This window comes from Podarcis tiliguerta (genome assembly GCF_965153285.1).
Source record: "Podarcis tiliguerta genome assembly, chromosome: Z".
In the NCBI taxonomy this organism is placed as follows: domain Eukaryota; kingdom Metazoa; phylum Chordata; class Lepidosauria; order Squamata; family Lacertidae; genus Podarcis; species Podarcis tiliguerta.
The window spans coordinates 3,122,391-3,135,754 of NC_139553.1; the positions used below are offsets into that span (position 1 = coordinate 3,122,391).

General features: G+C 43.8%; 1 protein-coding gene across 2 annotated transcripts in view; it reads left to right on the forward strand.

The window, feature by feature from the left end:
- Positions 1-13,364, forward strand: part of ABCA2 (ATP binding cassette subfamily A member 2) — a 102,374-nt gene that overhangs the window by 15,311 nt on the left and 73,699 nt on the right. The window lies entirely within an intron of this gene.

Sequence of the window (13,364 nt, forward strand, 5' to 3'; positions counted from 1 at the left end):
GAGAATTGACTGGAAAAGCCTTTCTCTTGGTTTGCCCTAAATCTACTGCAGGTAAATCTTGCTGGTGCTGAGCCACTAGTTAGAGTATTGCAAGTTTCCCCAGGTGGATCTGTCTGGCCCTTGATGGGGGACAAATGCAGAGCTAGATGAGCTTTTGCTTAAATTCCAGTGAATTACAGTACTACTATTATTATTTAACCACAGAGCCACCCTACCTCCTGTAGCCTCAGAAGGGGAGGGGGAGGCAGAGGAAATACCGCAAATCCTGCTATTTTCCTCCCCACCTTTCATTTTTTGTTTTGTCTTCAGAAATAGAATCCTGTCTAGAAGGGTTTCATCCTGCACCACCTATAGGGTTGACAACTTTTTACTGGCCACTGCTCCTGTGTAGTTAAACAGCACCACCATCTACAGCCATTATCCAGGCATGGTGGCATCTCTCTATGTGCCAAGAACAGCTTCACCTGAATTTGCACAATTCAAGCAGCTGTTGCAGGCACAAGAACAAGCCTGGTCAGTAAATCTTTTGGCCAGTTGGCAACCGTGCCCACCTCTCTTCTCTGCCCTACTTTTTTGCCTTATAGATTTTTTTGGTAGTCGTAATACCAACTTGACACACCATGTGATTTTGTGCGTGTGTGTGGTTGTGTTGTTGGTGATGAGTGTTGTGTGCTTGTGTGCTGCTTGCAATTCTAAACCGGATTCTGTTGCTATGGAAACGCAGCAAAGAATATCTTCTTTATAAGGCTGGGGCTTGTTTTGCAGTGGGAGCCAGCAAGAAAAAGGGCTGGGGGGGGGGACTGGTGGGATGGGGAAGAAAACAGGGTCAAGAGTTGCTGTGACCTGAAACAGACACTTTTTTTGTCTGGAAGGTGTATTTGTGTTCATTCCCTGCCAAAGCAGTTTCACTTGAACATAGACAGCAATTATCAAAGTTAATCAATAAGATGATGGAAAATTCGTAGCTTTGGGTTTATGCAAAGCTCTACTTTTTCACATTTAAAAAAAATATATATGAAAAAGTTTCCATTCTCCCTCCCCCCTGGTTTGGGTCCTTGTAGTGCAGTTTATTTGGGGGGGGGTCAAAGAAGCCCAATTCCAAACAAACAAACAAACCCCCAACCAGACAAAGATCCCAAACACATCTAAATTCCAAAAACGCACCTTATGTGTTTGTTTTTAGAAGTAAAATATTTATGGAAAGAACTGCACAATGTGGTGTTTTTCTTTTGTTAAAGCAGCCTTTATGAAAACTTGACACACATTTTGAGGTTGGCCTACTTGTTCTCTCTTTTGGTGCAGTGAAATGGCCTTTGTGGAGTACTGACATGTTTTCAAACATGGGTCCTAAACTGGTGATCTTTCCATGTAGATTTATGGGGTAGGTGTGTATTTGTACATATGCGTGTATCCACAAGTCCAGTTTTACCACATGGCTTTTGAAGGCTGGATTTGCCTCAAGGTTGGGAATGTGGTTGGGAACGATTGCTCCTCTTTACAGTTTTTTTCTTCTCCCCATCAATGGTTGTGATAAGCCAGTCCTCAGGCATCCATTTTAAGGTGTAAAAATCATGTGAAATTAAACACATTCATGAGCTGCGACACGGTTTCCACATCCTGTGGAAATATTGCCTTGTGGTTTCTTCGCTGTTTTGGTTGCCACTTCAAAAATCGTACCTGAATCCTCCGCATTAAGAATGCCACAGATTTAAAACTGATTTAATAGTCATTTCTTCTTCTGTGAGAACTGTAGCTTTTTTGGGGGGGTGGGGGAGAGAGATTTCTGCCAGAAGAGTCTCAGCAGCCTTATCACCAGGGTTGCCTTTTACATTCCCAGAATCCTTTGGGGTGGAAGCCATGTTTTCCTCCCTCTTTTTAAATATGAAAAGTGCCATTGGAGATTGCAAGGCATCTTTTGTGACCATTTCGGCAACTTGTTTTTCACTGCCCATGGCAGCCATTTCGTGCTGGCACCCACACCACTTTTATCAATACATGAGTACTGGCATCTCAAACCCCCCCCCCCAAAAAAGCATAGGGAGCCTAGTATAAAAAGTACCAGCTGCACATAACTCTTTACCCATAACCACTACTTGTATTTTAATAGATTTGTTTGTGCCTAGTGCTTTGCCAGCAGAATTTTATCATGTGCTCGTTAAAGGGTTGACATAGTAAAAGCGGGAAATGCTGTATCAATATATTTAGTTATATATGGACGGGGTCAGATAATAAAGTTGTCGTGAAGAAGACAAAAATGATATTGGACAATGTGAACCATAAATAGCTTTCTGTATAAACTGTTGCTTCATATAAACATTGTTTAAATTGCTCACGCATCTGTGCTTAACAAATCTCCCTGTAGTCGTTAGATCCAGCAAACTGTTAAACTTAAATCTATATTTTTCTTTTCTTCCTGTATTTGGGGGTGGGGATAAGAGATAAAAGCTTAAATTGTTTTAATTGTCTAGATGTGTTAAAATTTTCCTTCTCTGAATCTCAGATAAATTATGTCAGTCCTGATCACTTCATTTCTCTTTTCACTTCCATGTAACTGGAATTTTTCAAGTACTGTGTTGATATTATTAAATGCTCAGCTTGGTTATCTCTGTTCCTTGCTAGGATGTTGCAAGGAATAGAGATATGTGATATGAGGCCATGATTATCCCCATATCACAGCTGAAGCTGACCCAAAAGGGGTTTGTGCCAGAAAACACACAGATTCAAGGCCTTTGCAGGTCATACTGCTTTGCAGCTCCCGCTCTTGGGAAGCAGATCAAACCTTGCTTGCCACGTTGCAGTATATGGCAGATGACCCCGTGGGGACTGTAACTACGTACACTCTGGGAAGTGTGCAGTTGGTTTGTTGATTTTGTTTATACCCCACCTTTTTCCAAGAACCAGGTCTCAAGGAGGCTTACAAAGAATTAAAACAAGCATGGCTAAAAGGCAGAAAGCCAGAAACATATAAAAGATGGTCGTTTAAAAGTAATTAAGCTACAGTGGAAGTAACATAATGTAAAGCCCCACAAATCTACAGTGGTACCTCTGGTTACGTACTTAATTCGTTCCAGAGGTCCGTTCTTGACCTGAAACTGTTCTTAACCTGAAGCACCGCTTTAGCTAATGGGGCCTCCTGCTGCCGCTGCGCCGCTGGAGCACGATTTCTGGTCTCATCCTGAAGCAAAGTTCTTAACCCGAGGTATTATTTCTGGGTTAGCGGAGTCTGTAACCTGAAGCATATGTAACCCAAGGTACCACTGTATTAAAATACAGATAGCAAAAACAAGTGGTGGACATTGCTTTAGTGACCATCTGCAACAATCAACATAATTCCCTCCAGATGAATGTTTGTTTGTTTGTTTGTTTATTTATTATTCATTCATTCATTCATTCATTCATTGCATTTATAACCCTCCTCTTTCTCCAAGGAGCTCAAGTTGGCGTACATGGTCCTCCACCTCCTTGTTTAATCTCCCAATAACCCTGTGAGGTGAGTTAGACTGAGTTAGAGGCTACCCAGTCAGCTTCATGGCTGAGTGGGGATTCGAACCTTGGCCTCTCCCAGGCCCTATTCCAACACTCTTAACAACTACACCACACTGGGCTACAACTCCCATTAACCACTGCCATTATGATCAATGGTTGGGGGTGGTGGGAGTTGCAGGCTACTGAAACTTTCTCTGTCCTTCCAATATCATTTTCGTGTCCAGATTATGGTTCCTTGTGGGAGTGTTGCTGGGTGCTTTCAAGACATGGGAGCAACATGCCTGTGGCGTATTCTAGTTTATATGAGAAGGTGCAAGTTTAGGCTGAAGCTTCTATTTATTTTTATTCCATAAAATTTATATACAAATTGATTATAACACACACAAACACCGACCGCTGCCAAAGAAAACTCCTCAGAGTGGTTTATGGAAAGAATTTCAGTGAGGGAGAAAATGAGAAACTCTGGCTTGTTGCTACCAGCACATACCATTCAGTGGGAGGTGCTTTCAGGATTTTCTAGGTACACTGTAGTGGATCGGGCCCTCTGCTCCACCCGCAATTTGTTGGCAATAACCTGTTCCTTGTGCGCAAGTTTAAGCTGGAAGTCTTGCCTGGCATCTTAGCATGATTCCTTTCTCACTCAAGCTCTGCCTACCCCCTGCACCCAGCTATTGCACACTCAGCATTTACAAGGCTCCTGTATACAGCAACCACAGACCAACATGGCCAGAAAGCAAATTTAGGTGGTGTGCAGTCCAGCCACCTTGTAAGCCATGCTGTTGTTGCTTTAGAAGTTGAGGGGCGAAGGGACAGGATATCCAGAGCCCCACACAAAAGAATGGGGCACCCCCTGCATTGGCCCTGTCTCCCTGCATCTTGTGCCTGTGTAGTGAATTGGCTCCTCTTCCTTATACACCTGCCTGGACCCTTAAAGCCAAAGAAGGTAGGCGGTGAGGGAGGGCCTTTTCAGTAGTGGCCCATGGTTACAGGATGGCCTCCCCAGAGAAACTTGCTTGGTGTTCACTTTGTGGCCTTTTGGGTGCCTGGTGAAGATCTTTGTATCCCACCAGACATTTTACTGAGGGTTGTTGTTTTTTTTATTATTTGCACTGTTCTTGTTTTCTGTTCTAAGATTTCACAGGGAACCTTTTGTTAATGAGTAATGAATAACAGTGGGTAGGAAGAAAAACCTCTTTGGTCAGTGAATGAGGCTGTCTTTACGTGACTAATCACAGATGCAGCCACTGTATTATAAAGGATGGTGTTTGCAGTTCTGGTGACTAGGGGTAACCTTTCCCCAGTTATTCTGTGCTCTCTGTCTGTAAAATATTGGTCTGCCTCACAGGCTTGTGGATAAGTTGTTATCATTATTAGTCTTGGTGAAACCTTCTTCCTTGCTTTTTCAAAAGCTAGAGCAGAAATTCTAGTGACATCTCTGAAATCTCAAAGCAAAACAAGTTTACCCCACCCTGAACTTGACACTGCCTGGCAGAAGCTGGCAAAGAAAATGGGTGATAATGTTTCATGGCACAGAGTGGCAATTGTCAGAGAACTCTCCCCTCCAACAACAAGTAAACAAGGGGAGGGGCGATCTCCAAGAACAATGGTTGACACCCAAGCCGGGCTGGGTGCAGAGAGGAGCAGATTCTGCTTCCCTGGAGGAGACTTTGGAAGGAGTTTGCCTCTTAGCATGAAGGCCAGTTTAACAATTATGCCAACCAATCTGCATGACTTCTGAGTACAGTTTGCTCCAAAACTAACATAATGAACACCAATAGGTACAAATGTAAGGTTCTATATTTAGGCAGGAATAACCGGCTGCACAAATATAAGATGAGGGACACCTAGCTTGACACCAGTGTGTGTGTGAAAAGGATCTAGGGGTCTTCATAGATCACAGTCTTGACCTGAGTCAACAGTGTGATGCCGCAGCAGAAAAAGCTGATGCTATTCTAGGCTGCATCAACAGAAGTCTAGTGTCCAAATCAAGGGAAGGAATAGTATCACTCTTTTCTCCCTTGGTCAGGCCACACCTGGAGTCCTGTGTCCAGTTCTGGGTACTGTAACTTAAGAAGGATGTTGACAAGGTGGAAGGCGTGCAGAGGAGGGCGACCAAGATGATCAAGGGTCTGGAGACAAAGTCTTAAGAGGCATATAAGATGGGGGAACACCTGGATTGTCAGTTGTACATGAGAAAAGGATCTAGGGGTCTTGGTGGACCACAATCTTAACATGAATCAACAGTGTGATGCAGTAACAAAAAAACCCATGCTGTTCTAGACTGCATCAACAAAAGTATAGTGTCCATATCAAAGAAAGTAATACTACCCCTCTATTCTGGTCAGAACACACCTGCAGTCATGTGTCCAGTTCTGGGCACCACAGTTTAAAAGGATACTGACAAGCTGGAAGATGTGCAGAGGAGGGAGGCCAGGATAATCAAGGGTCTGGAAACCAAGCCTTATGAGGAATGGTTGAGGGAGTTGGATTATGTTTAGCCTGGAGAAGAGAGGACTGAGTGGGGCTATGATCTCCATCTTCAAAACTGAAGGGCAATCCCATGAAAGATGGAACAAGTTTGTTTCCTGTTGCTCTGCGGGGTAGGACCCAAACCAATGGATTCAAATGAAAAGAAAGGAGATTTCAGCTAAACATTAGGAAGAACTCTCTGATGGTAAGAGCTATTCAGCAGTGGAACAGACTATCTTGGAAGACTTTCCTTAATTGGAGGTTTTTAAGCAGATGTTGGATGGGCAGCTCTCGTGGATTCTTTAGATGCAATTCCTCCATTGCAGGGGGTTCGACTAGATTACTTTTGGTATCCCTTCCAGATTTACAATTCTATAATTATTCTATAAATATATTCTCCATGCACACATCTACTTTGTAATCCCCTGGATGCACAAAACATTTCCTCAGAGATGGATCAGGAAGAGATGGCTTTCTTGCGGCATTCTGCCCGTGCCCCTGCCCTTGCCCTCTGGCTGAACCTCGCAATGATTTCATTGGCGTGGAGGGCAGCACATAAGATAACGCATCCCTTCCAGGCAGGAGTGGGAAATCTTCACCTGTGCGTTGCATCTGCACATGGGAGTACGAGGTCAGGGCAAGGAACAAAGTCACACGCAAAAATTCCACCAGCTGCTAATCTGGCAGATGTTTCAGAACAAGCATGCAAGGCTTTCTGGTAATTTATCTTCCTGCCTCTGGCAAAGTCTTCTCAGATAAGAGATCACAGCACTTCTGTTGTCTTCCAGGACGGATAATTCTTTTACTCCCTCACAAGTACTGACTCAGAGGATGGGCAATCTGGTTTCCTGTGCCAGCTGTGTCATCAGTGCGAGGCTCCCAGATTTCCCATATTGTTGGAGATCTGCCTTTCTTTACTGTCCATCTTAACAAGTGCCCTTTCAACTGCCTCATGCGACTTGGCTAGATAAGAAAATAGGAAGCGAATTCGCCCTCTGTGTGCTATTGGTTTACACATTCCTGGAGTTTAGATGGCAAATTATTGAAGCACATTATACATAGGGCTTCCTTTGAAGATGGTTCAGAAAGTTCAGCTAGTGCAGGATTTGGCAGCCAGGTTGCTCACCAGGGCAAGACGGGTTGAACATATGATCCTGGCCTGACTGCACTGGCTGCCAGTTAGTTTCCAGGCCCAATTTGAAGGTTCTGACCTATGAAGCCTTCAATGGCTCAGGACCACAGTACCACAAGGACTGCCTATCTCCATGTGAATCTACCCAGATCCTGCAATCATCCTCTGAGGCCCTTCTTTGTGTGCCCCCTCCCTAAGAGGTCCAGAGGGTGGCAACATGAGAAGGGATCTTTTCAGCACTAGCTCCCCATTTGTGGAATGCTTTCCCTAGGGAGGTTCGGCTGGCGCCTTCATTGTACACCTTTAGGCACCAAGCGAAAACGTTCCTCTTTAACCAGGCCTTTGACTGATTAAACAGTCTATGGACCAGGGGTGGGGTGTTATTGTTTTTATTTGTTATTATGTTACATATTTTTGTGCTTTTATATTGCAAACCACCCTGTGAACCTCTGGTGAAAGGTGGTATAATTTTTCATTAATAATAATAATAATAGTTGTCACCTGTCAGCAGTCATTCCTTCAGCACTGCTGAAAGACCAGCTCCATCAGACACTTCTTTCCCCCAAACTGTTTTTATACCACCTGTCCATTATAAGTACTACTGTTTAAGAACTGGAGCCTGAGCTTGCTTTTTTCCTCTTCCTTCTATGCTCCCTTTTCCTTGTGTGTTGTGCTGCTTTAGATTATAAACCTGCAGGCAGGGAATGCCTTGTTTTAACTGACTACACTTTAAGCCACTCTGAAAGCCTTTTTGACTGAAGGGGGGGGAGGCGTGTTGGCTGACTCAGTGTCTCTCCTGAGAGTACCTGTAGGTGTATGGGAGGGGATGCAATGTCTTGAAAAGAAAGCTATCTTTCAAAGTTAATCCAACAACCAAGCCTGGCAAATCCCCCAATGTCTCTTCACCCCACACACATACATATTTCCGGAAGGCATCTTAAAATCACCACCTGCTGGGGAAGTGGAGCAGGATTGGGAGGGGCGGCAGAGAACTTTCTGTATTAATTACAGCAAATAATTCTGTGGCACTCTTAGAGACAAAAGTTTATGCTATGATGAAATCTCTAAAGACCGCTTCCCAGCTGCTGCTGCTGCTGCTGCTGCTGCTTTGCAGGTTGGATTCAAACTCACACCGGCAAAATCAGAGTGCCCAGTTGAAGTGCATCAAGCACTCTTGAAGTTCAATCTATTACCGTATTTTGTAATTTGCACTTGTAACAGAAAAAACCCTAATATAATAATTTTGATAAAAATAATGATTGACAAAAAGCCATTACCAGCTGACGTTAACCAGAAAATGTTCTATCGGTTACGTGAGAGCAATAGAGCTTTTGCGTTGGAAGGTACTCAAAAAGATCGTCTAGCCCAATGCAATGCAATGTAGGAATTGCAGCTAAATAATCCCTGATAAATGGTGGTCCAATTTCTGTTTAGAAAGTTCTAAATAGGAGAGTGCATGACCTTCCAATGTGGTCTGTTCCACTGCTGAATAGCTCTTACGTTAGAAAGCTCTTCCTGGTCTCAATTTTCTTTTCTTTTGTGTGTGTGTGTGCAGGAAATTGGTTTGGGAGGGTGCAATTTAGAGGCTCCATTTTTCAAATGAATAGAGAGCAGTAGATGTAGAAAACACACAATGAAAACAAAATTTTGTCGTTCAGTGTGGGAAGAGAGTTTTGTACAGTATATCTGAATTTGATGTGTAAGAAAAGAAAGCCCTCCAAACGGCTTAGAAATGTTCCGAGTCTTCCTTACCCTTAGAAATGGGTGATTTGTGAGTTGTTTTCACTGCAGTAAATCAGAGTCCACATATTCTTGTACTGCACCGAGACCTTTTAAAGTCCTGCGGTACTTTCCAATTACGGAGTGAAGAGCTTCTCTCATTATAGCCAACACCCACGTAAGAAGTTCCTTAGGAACATTGCTGTTTGATCATCCCACAAGTTGAGAAGGGCAAGTTGTGGGAGGCTTGAACGGGGCATGTAAAAAGTTCATGATACCCCTTCAGAAACAGCAGCCCAAAATTTGCATGGCAGAGGACATTCTTTCCGTAAGTGGAAACGTGCCCTCTGCAGGGAATCATTTTGTCCAAAGCAGCACCCCTTGCATTTAGAAATTGGAATTCTGAGTCTCAGTAGGCCTTGATAGGAAAGTATTCTGGATTGCAGTGCAGAGATGGAGAACACCCAAATTTATCAGTCCTGTGCCAGGGTGTGGCTGATTGTTGTGAACCCACACCCCCAGGGCATATTTTTAAATGGAAAAAAAATGAGCTGGTACTCCTTACTTGGTGAGTACTGTCACAATCTGGATATATGGTGGTTCTTTGACGCTGTGCCTTGGCAGCACGAAGTGATTTGGATAAATGTGCTGAGTCATCACGGCAGTGCTCTTTAATGTGTCAGGATATTCTCCTCCCCCGCCTTCTGCAAAACATGCTCTGAATTATTTGGCCTCTGCCACGCACAACACCTCATTTACTTATTTATTTAGAAAACGCGTACTTCCCCCCTCTGTTGCGACACGAGCTTCTCTGTTGTGGCTGGGCAGGGCCCCAAAACTGACCCACTTAACCAGTAGCTGTCATCATCCATTTAAAAATCACCCAAGATTAAAAGGCAACACAAAAGCCACATAGCCAGTGCCAAAGTGTGGGGTTCTGGTTTTTTTGTTTGTTTGTTTTTTGCCGTGTTTCTTCTTGTCCAGTATTTTACACAGCTGGAGATACCACTGAAGTCATGGGCATCTAAGGAAGCAGAATGTTGGAAGATTTGGGACAGAAAAAAGCAGTTCAGAGTTGAACTGTCAAACTGGCTTCTACAGGAGGCCACCAACTTGGATGGCTTTAAAAGAGGATTGAACAGATTCTTGGATGAGGATAATAATAATAATAATAATAATAATAATTATTATTATTATTATTTATACCCCGCCCTCCCCGGCCAGAGCCGGGCTGAGGGCGGCTAACACCCGTAAAATTACAATAAAAACGTAATAGGGCGGGGAGGGGGGAAACCAATTTAAAATACAGGTTAAAATACAATTTAAAATGCAGTCTCATTTTAATAGTAGCCCATAGATCAAAACCATAAAGGGAGGAAAACATAAGGGTCAGACTGAGTCCAAACCAAAGGCCAGGCAGAACAGCTCTGTCTTGCAGGCCAGGCCCTGCAGAAGGATGTCAAGTCCTGCAGGGCCCTAGTCTCTTGTGACAGGGCATTCCACCAAGTCAGGGCCTTGCGACTTGGGACCTCCGACGTGTTGTCATTTATGGACCTTAAGGTCCTCCATGGGGCAAACCAGGAGAGGCGGTCCCATAGGTACGTGAGTCCTAGGCTGTGTAGGGCTTTAAAGGTTAAAACCAGCACCTTAAACCTGACCCTGTACTCCACCGGGAGCCAGTGCAGCTGGTAAAGCACTGGATGAATGTGATCCTGCTGCAAGGACCCCGTAAGGAGCCTCGCCGTGGCATTCTGCACCCTCTGGTAGGGTTGTTGATGGCTCCTAACCATGATGGCTTTCTTCTGCCACAATGGCTGGAGGCAGCAATGCTTCTGAATACTAGTTGCTTGAAGCCACAGGAGGGGAGAAAAGGGCTCTTGTGCCCAAGTCTAGCCTGCAGGCTTCCTATAAGGGCATCTGGTTTGCCACAGTAAGGATGCTGGACTAGGTGGGAGATAGCGTGGTGACATACTGTGCACTCTTGCCATTGCATGTTCTTGGTGGGATGCAAATAGGGGTGATTCATTGCTGGCGGAGTTTAGGAGTGGTTGTGGCGATGCACTTACCAAGCATTTTAATTTCGATAAGTAAAGGAAAGAAAGAAAGTTGACAAAGTTTTCATTTTAGCTAAAAATGAAAGCTTTCTATCTTATTGGTTACCTTTGAGTGTGTTGATCTTGCTTTGGGGCTGCGTAAACGATATGTCAGAAGCTTCAGGCTGGGAATTGAGATGGGATCTGTTAATTACAGCACAATTAAAATTAGCACTTAAGCGGGAGCTTCTGATGGTCCCAGCGGCTCAGGACTAGCTGGCGAAGCTTCGGTAGATGGCAAAAGAAGTGAAATCAGAACCACTGAGTTGGAAAAAGAAGAGACCAGGGTTTGATTGTCCTTGTACTGTGCGTGGACTTAGCTGCATCTGTGGGGGCAAGGGAACCTGGGAGGCTGCCTTACACTGAATCGGAGCATTGGTCAGCCAAGGTCAGTATTGTCTACACGGAGCGTCCGTAGCTCTCCTAGGTTTCAGATGAGGAGGATCTCACAGTCCTACTTGGAGATGCCAGGGATTGAATCGGTGACCTTCTTCATGCAAAGTGGACATTCTACCACTCAGCTATGGCCCTTCCCCATAGGAGGGGTAAAGATAGCAGATGGGTTCACCAAAGGTCTGTCTAGCCCGATGTCCCATTTCCCATAGTGGTCAGCCAGTAGAGTTGGAGAAGACAGAAACTGGGCAGGGGAAGCAACAGCCCTTTTCTCCAGCATCCGCTATTAGGGGATAGACCGCTCCTGAAAAGGAAGGCTCCATGCAGCTGTCAAGCCTAATACTCACAGATAGATCCTCCCTCCCTCCCTCTATGAATTTGTTTAATTTCTGTGAGCCAAAGGCCTTCACCATGACTTATGTCACTGAGTTTTGCAAGTTAACAGTTTGCATTGTGTGGAGCAATTCAGTGGTTTACTTAAAAAAACAAAAACATTTTTATTGGTTTTTAAACAAATACAAACCACTTGTATTGAACACTTATCCAGCAGTACATCTAATGATGCTTGTTCTATCCATTTTTCCCCCCAAAAAAATTATTTATTTTATAACACAAATAAAAAACACAAACAGAAAAGACAAACCATACAAACAAATTATTATCATAACCTTATTTTTCTAAACATTGTTAAGTGGGCTTCCCCAAGTCCCACCTATCTGATTTTCATTTTACTTCACCTTTAGCAGTTTACATATATCATAATTTCTAACCATCTTTTTTTTTTTTAATCACACTCAAAATAACTTCACATTTTATCACTTACAAATAATGCCATATCTTCTACTTCTAACCCTACAGCCTATATCCACTTCCAAAGCTATTCTAAGCTTGTTCTATCCATTGACTTTGACATACACATTCAATAATCAAAGATATTACTTAACCACTCCACTGGAGGAGGGGAGTGGTCCAGATCCCCTCCCATTTGTGATCTTCAATTGGGTGGCCTAATTCTGTTTCCCGTACAATTCAAAGGCCATGAGCACCCGCCACTTCATGATCAATTAGATTGCTCTATATTAGGAAAGTGACTTGCTTCATAAGGATTCAACCAAAGCAAGTGTTCTAGACCCCCTCCCCTGCTCTCTAAATGCTGTGCAAGAGAATGAGCCTGAGCTACCTGAACCCAGGTAGTATGAGTGCCTTTTAATTTACCTTGTAGTTCCTCTTTGGAAATTGCTTTCCCTTTGGGAAGCAGGTCACAGATGGTGTGAATGCCTATGTCTTCCCAATTCTAGAACTGCTGATACTTGTCTGTGTGTCTGAAAGCTGGATGATTCAGGAACAAGAACAGTGGTAAAGGGTCAGGGACCATGTTTTCCATGCCATAAACATTGATCTTGTAAACAGATTGTCTGCTTTCCTTACCTCATTCAAGGACAAATGTGAGAGTGGGTGGCCTCTTTTTGAAAGTGTGGAAGGGACCATTTTGAGTTGGGCCCAATAGTCCTCTGTTCTTCTCCTGAGGGATGGGATCAAGTATATTTGATTTGAAAAGCAGCATAATATAACATTAAGTTAGGCATTCCCATCCCTCCTTTTGCTTTGTCTATAGAGAGTTTTGTTGCTTATCCTAGAATGCAATTGTTTACTTGAGATATTGTTGTTGTTTAGTCGTTTAGTCGTGTCCAACTCTTCGTGACCCCCTGGACCAGAGCATGCCAGGCACTCCTGTCTTCCACTACCTCCCGCAGTTTGGTCAGACTCATGTTTGTAGCTTCGAGAACACTGTCCCACCATCTTGTCCTCTGTTGTCCCCTTCTCCTTGTGCCCTCCATCTTTCCCAACATCAGGGTCTTTTCCAGGGAGTCTTCTCTTCTCGTGAGGTGGCCAAAGTCTTTGAGCCTCAGCTTCACGATCTGTCCTTCCAGTGAGCACTCAGGGCTGATTTCCTTCAGAATGGATAGGTTTGATCTTGCAGTCCATGGGACTTGAGATATAGGTATCTGCTATTTCTGGGGTTTTTTAAACTGTTTTTGGTTACTGCATCTTATGTGTAAATCCCCTCTACA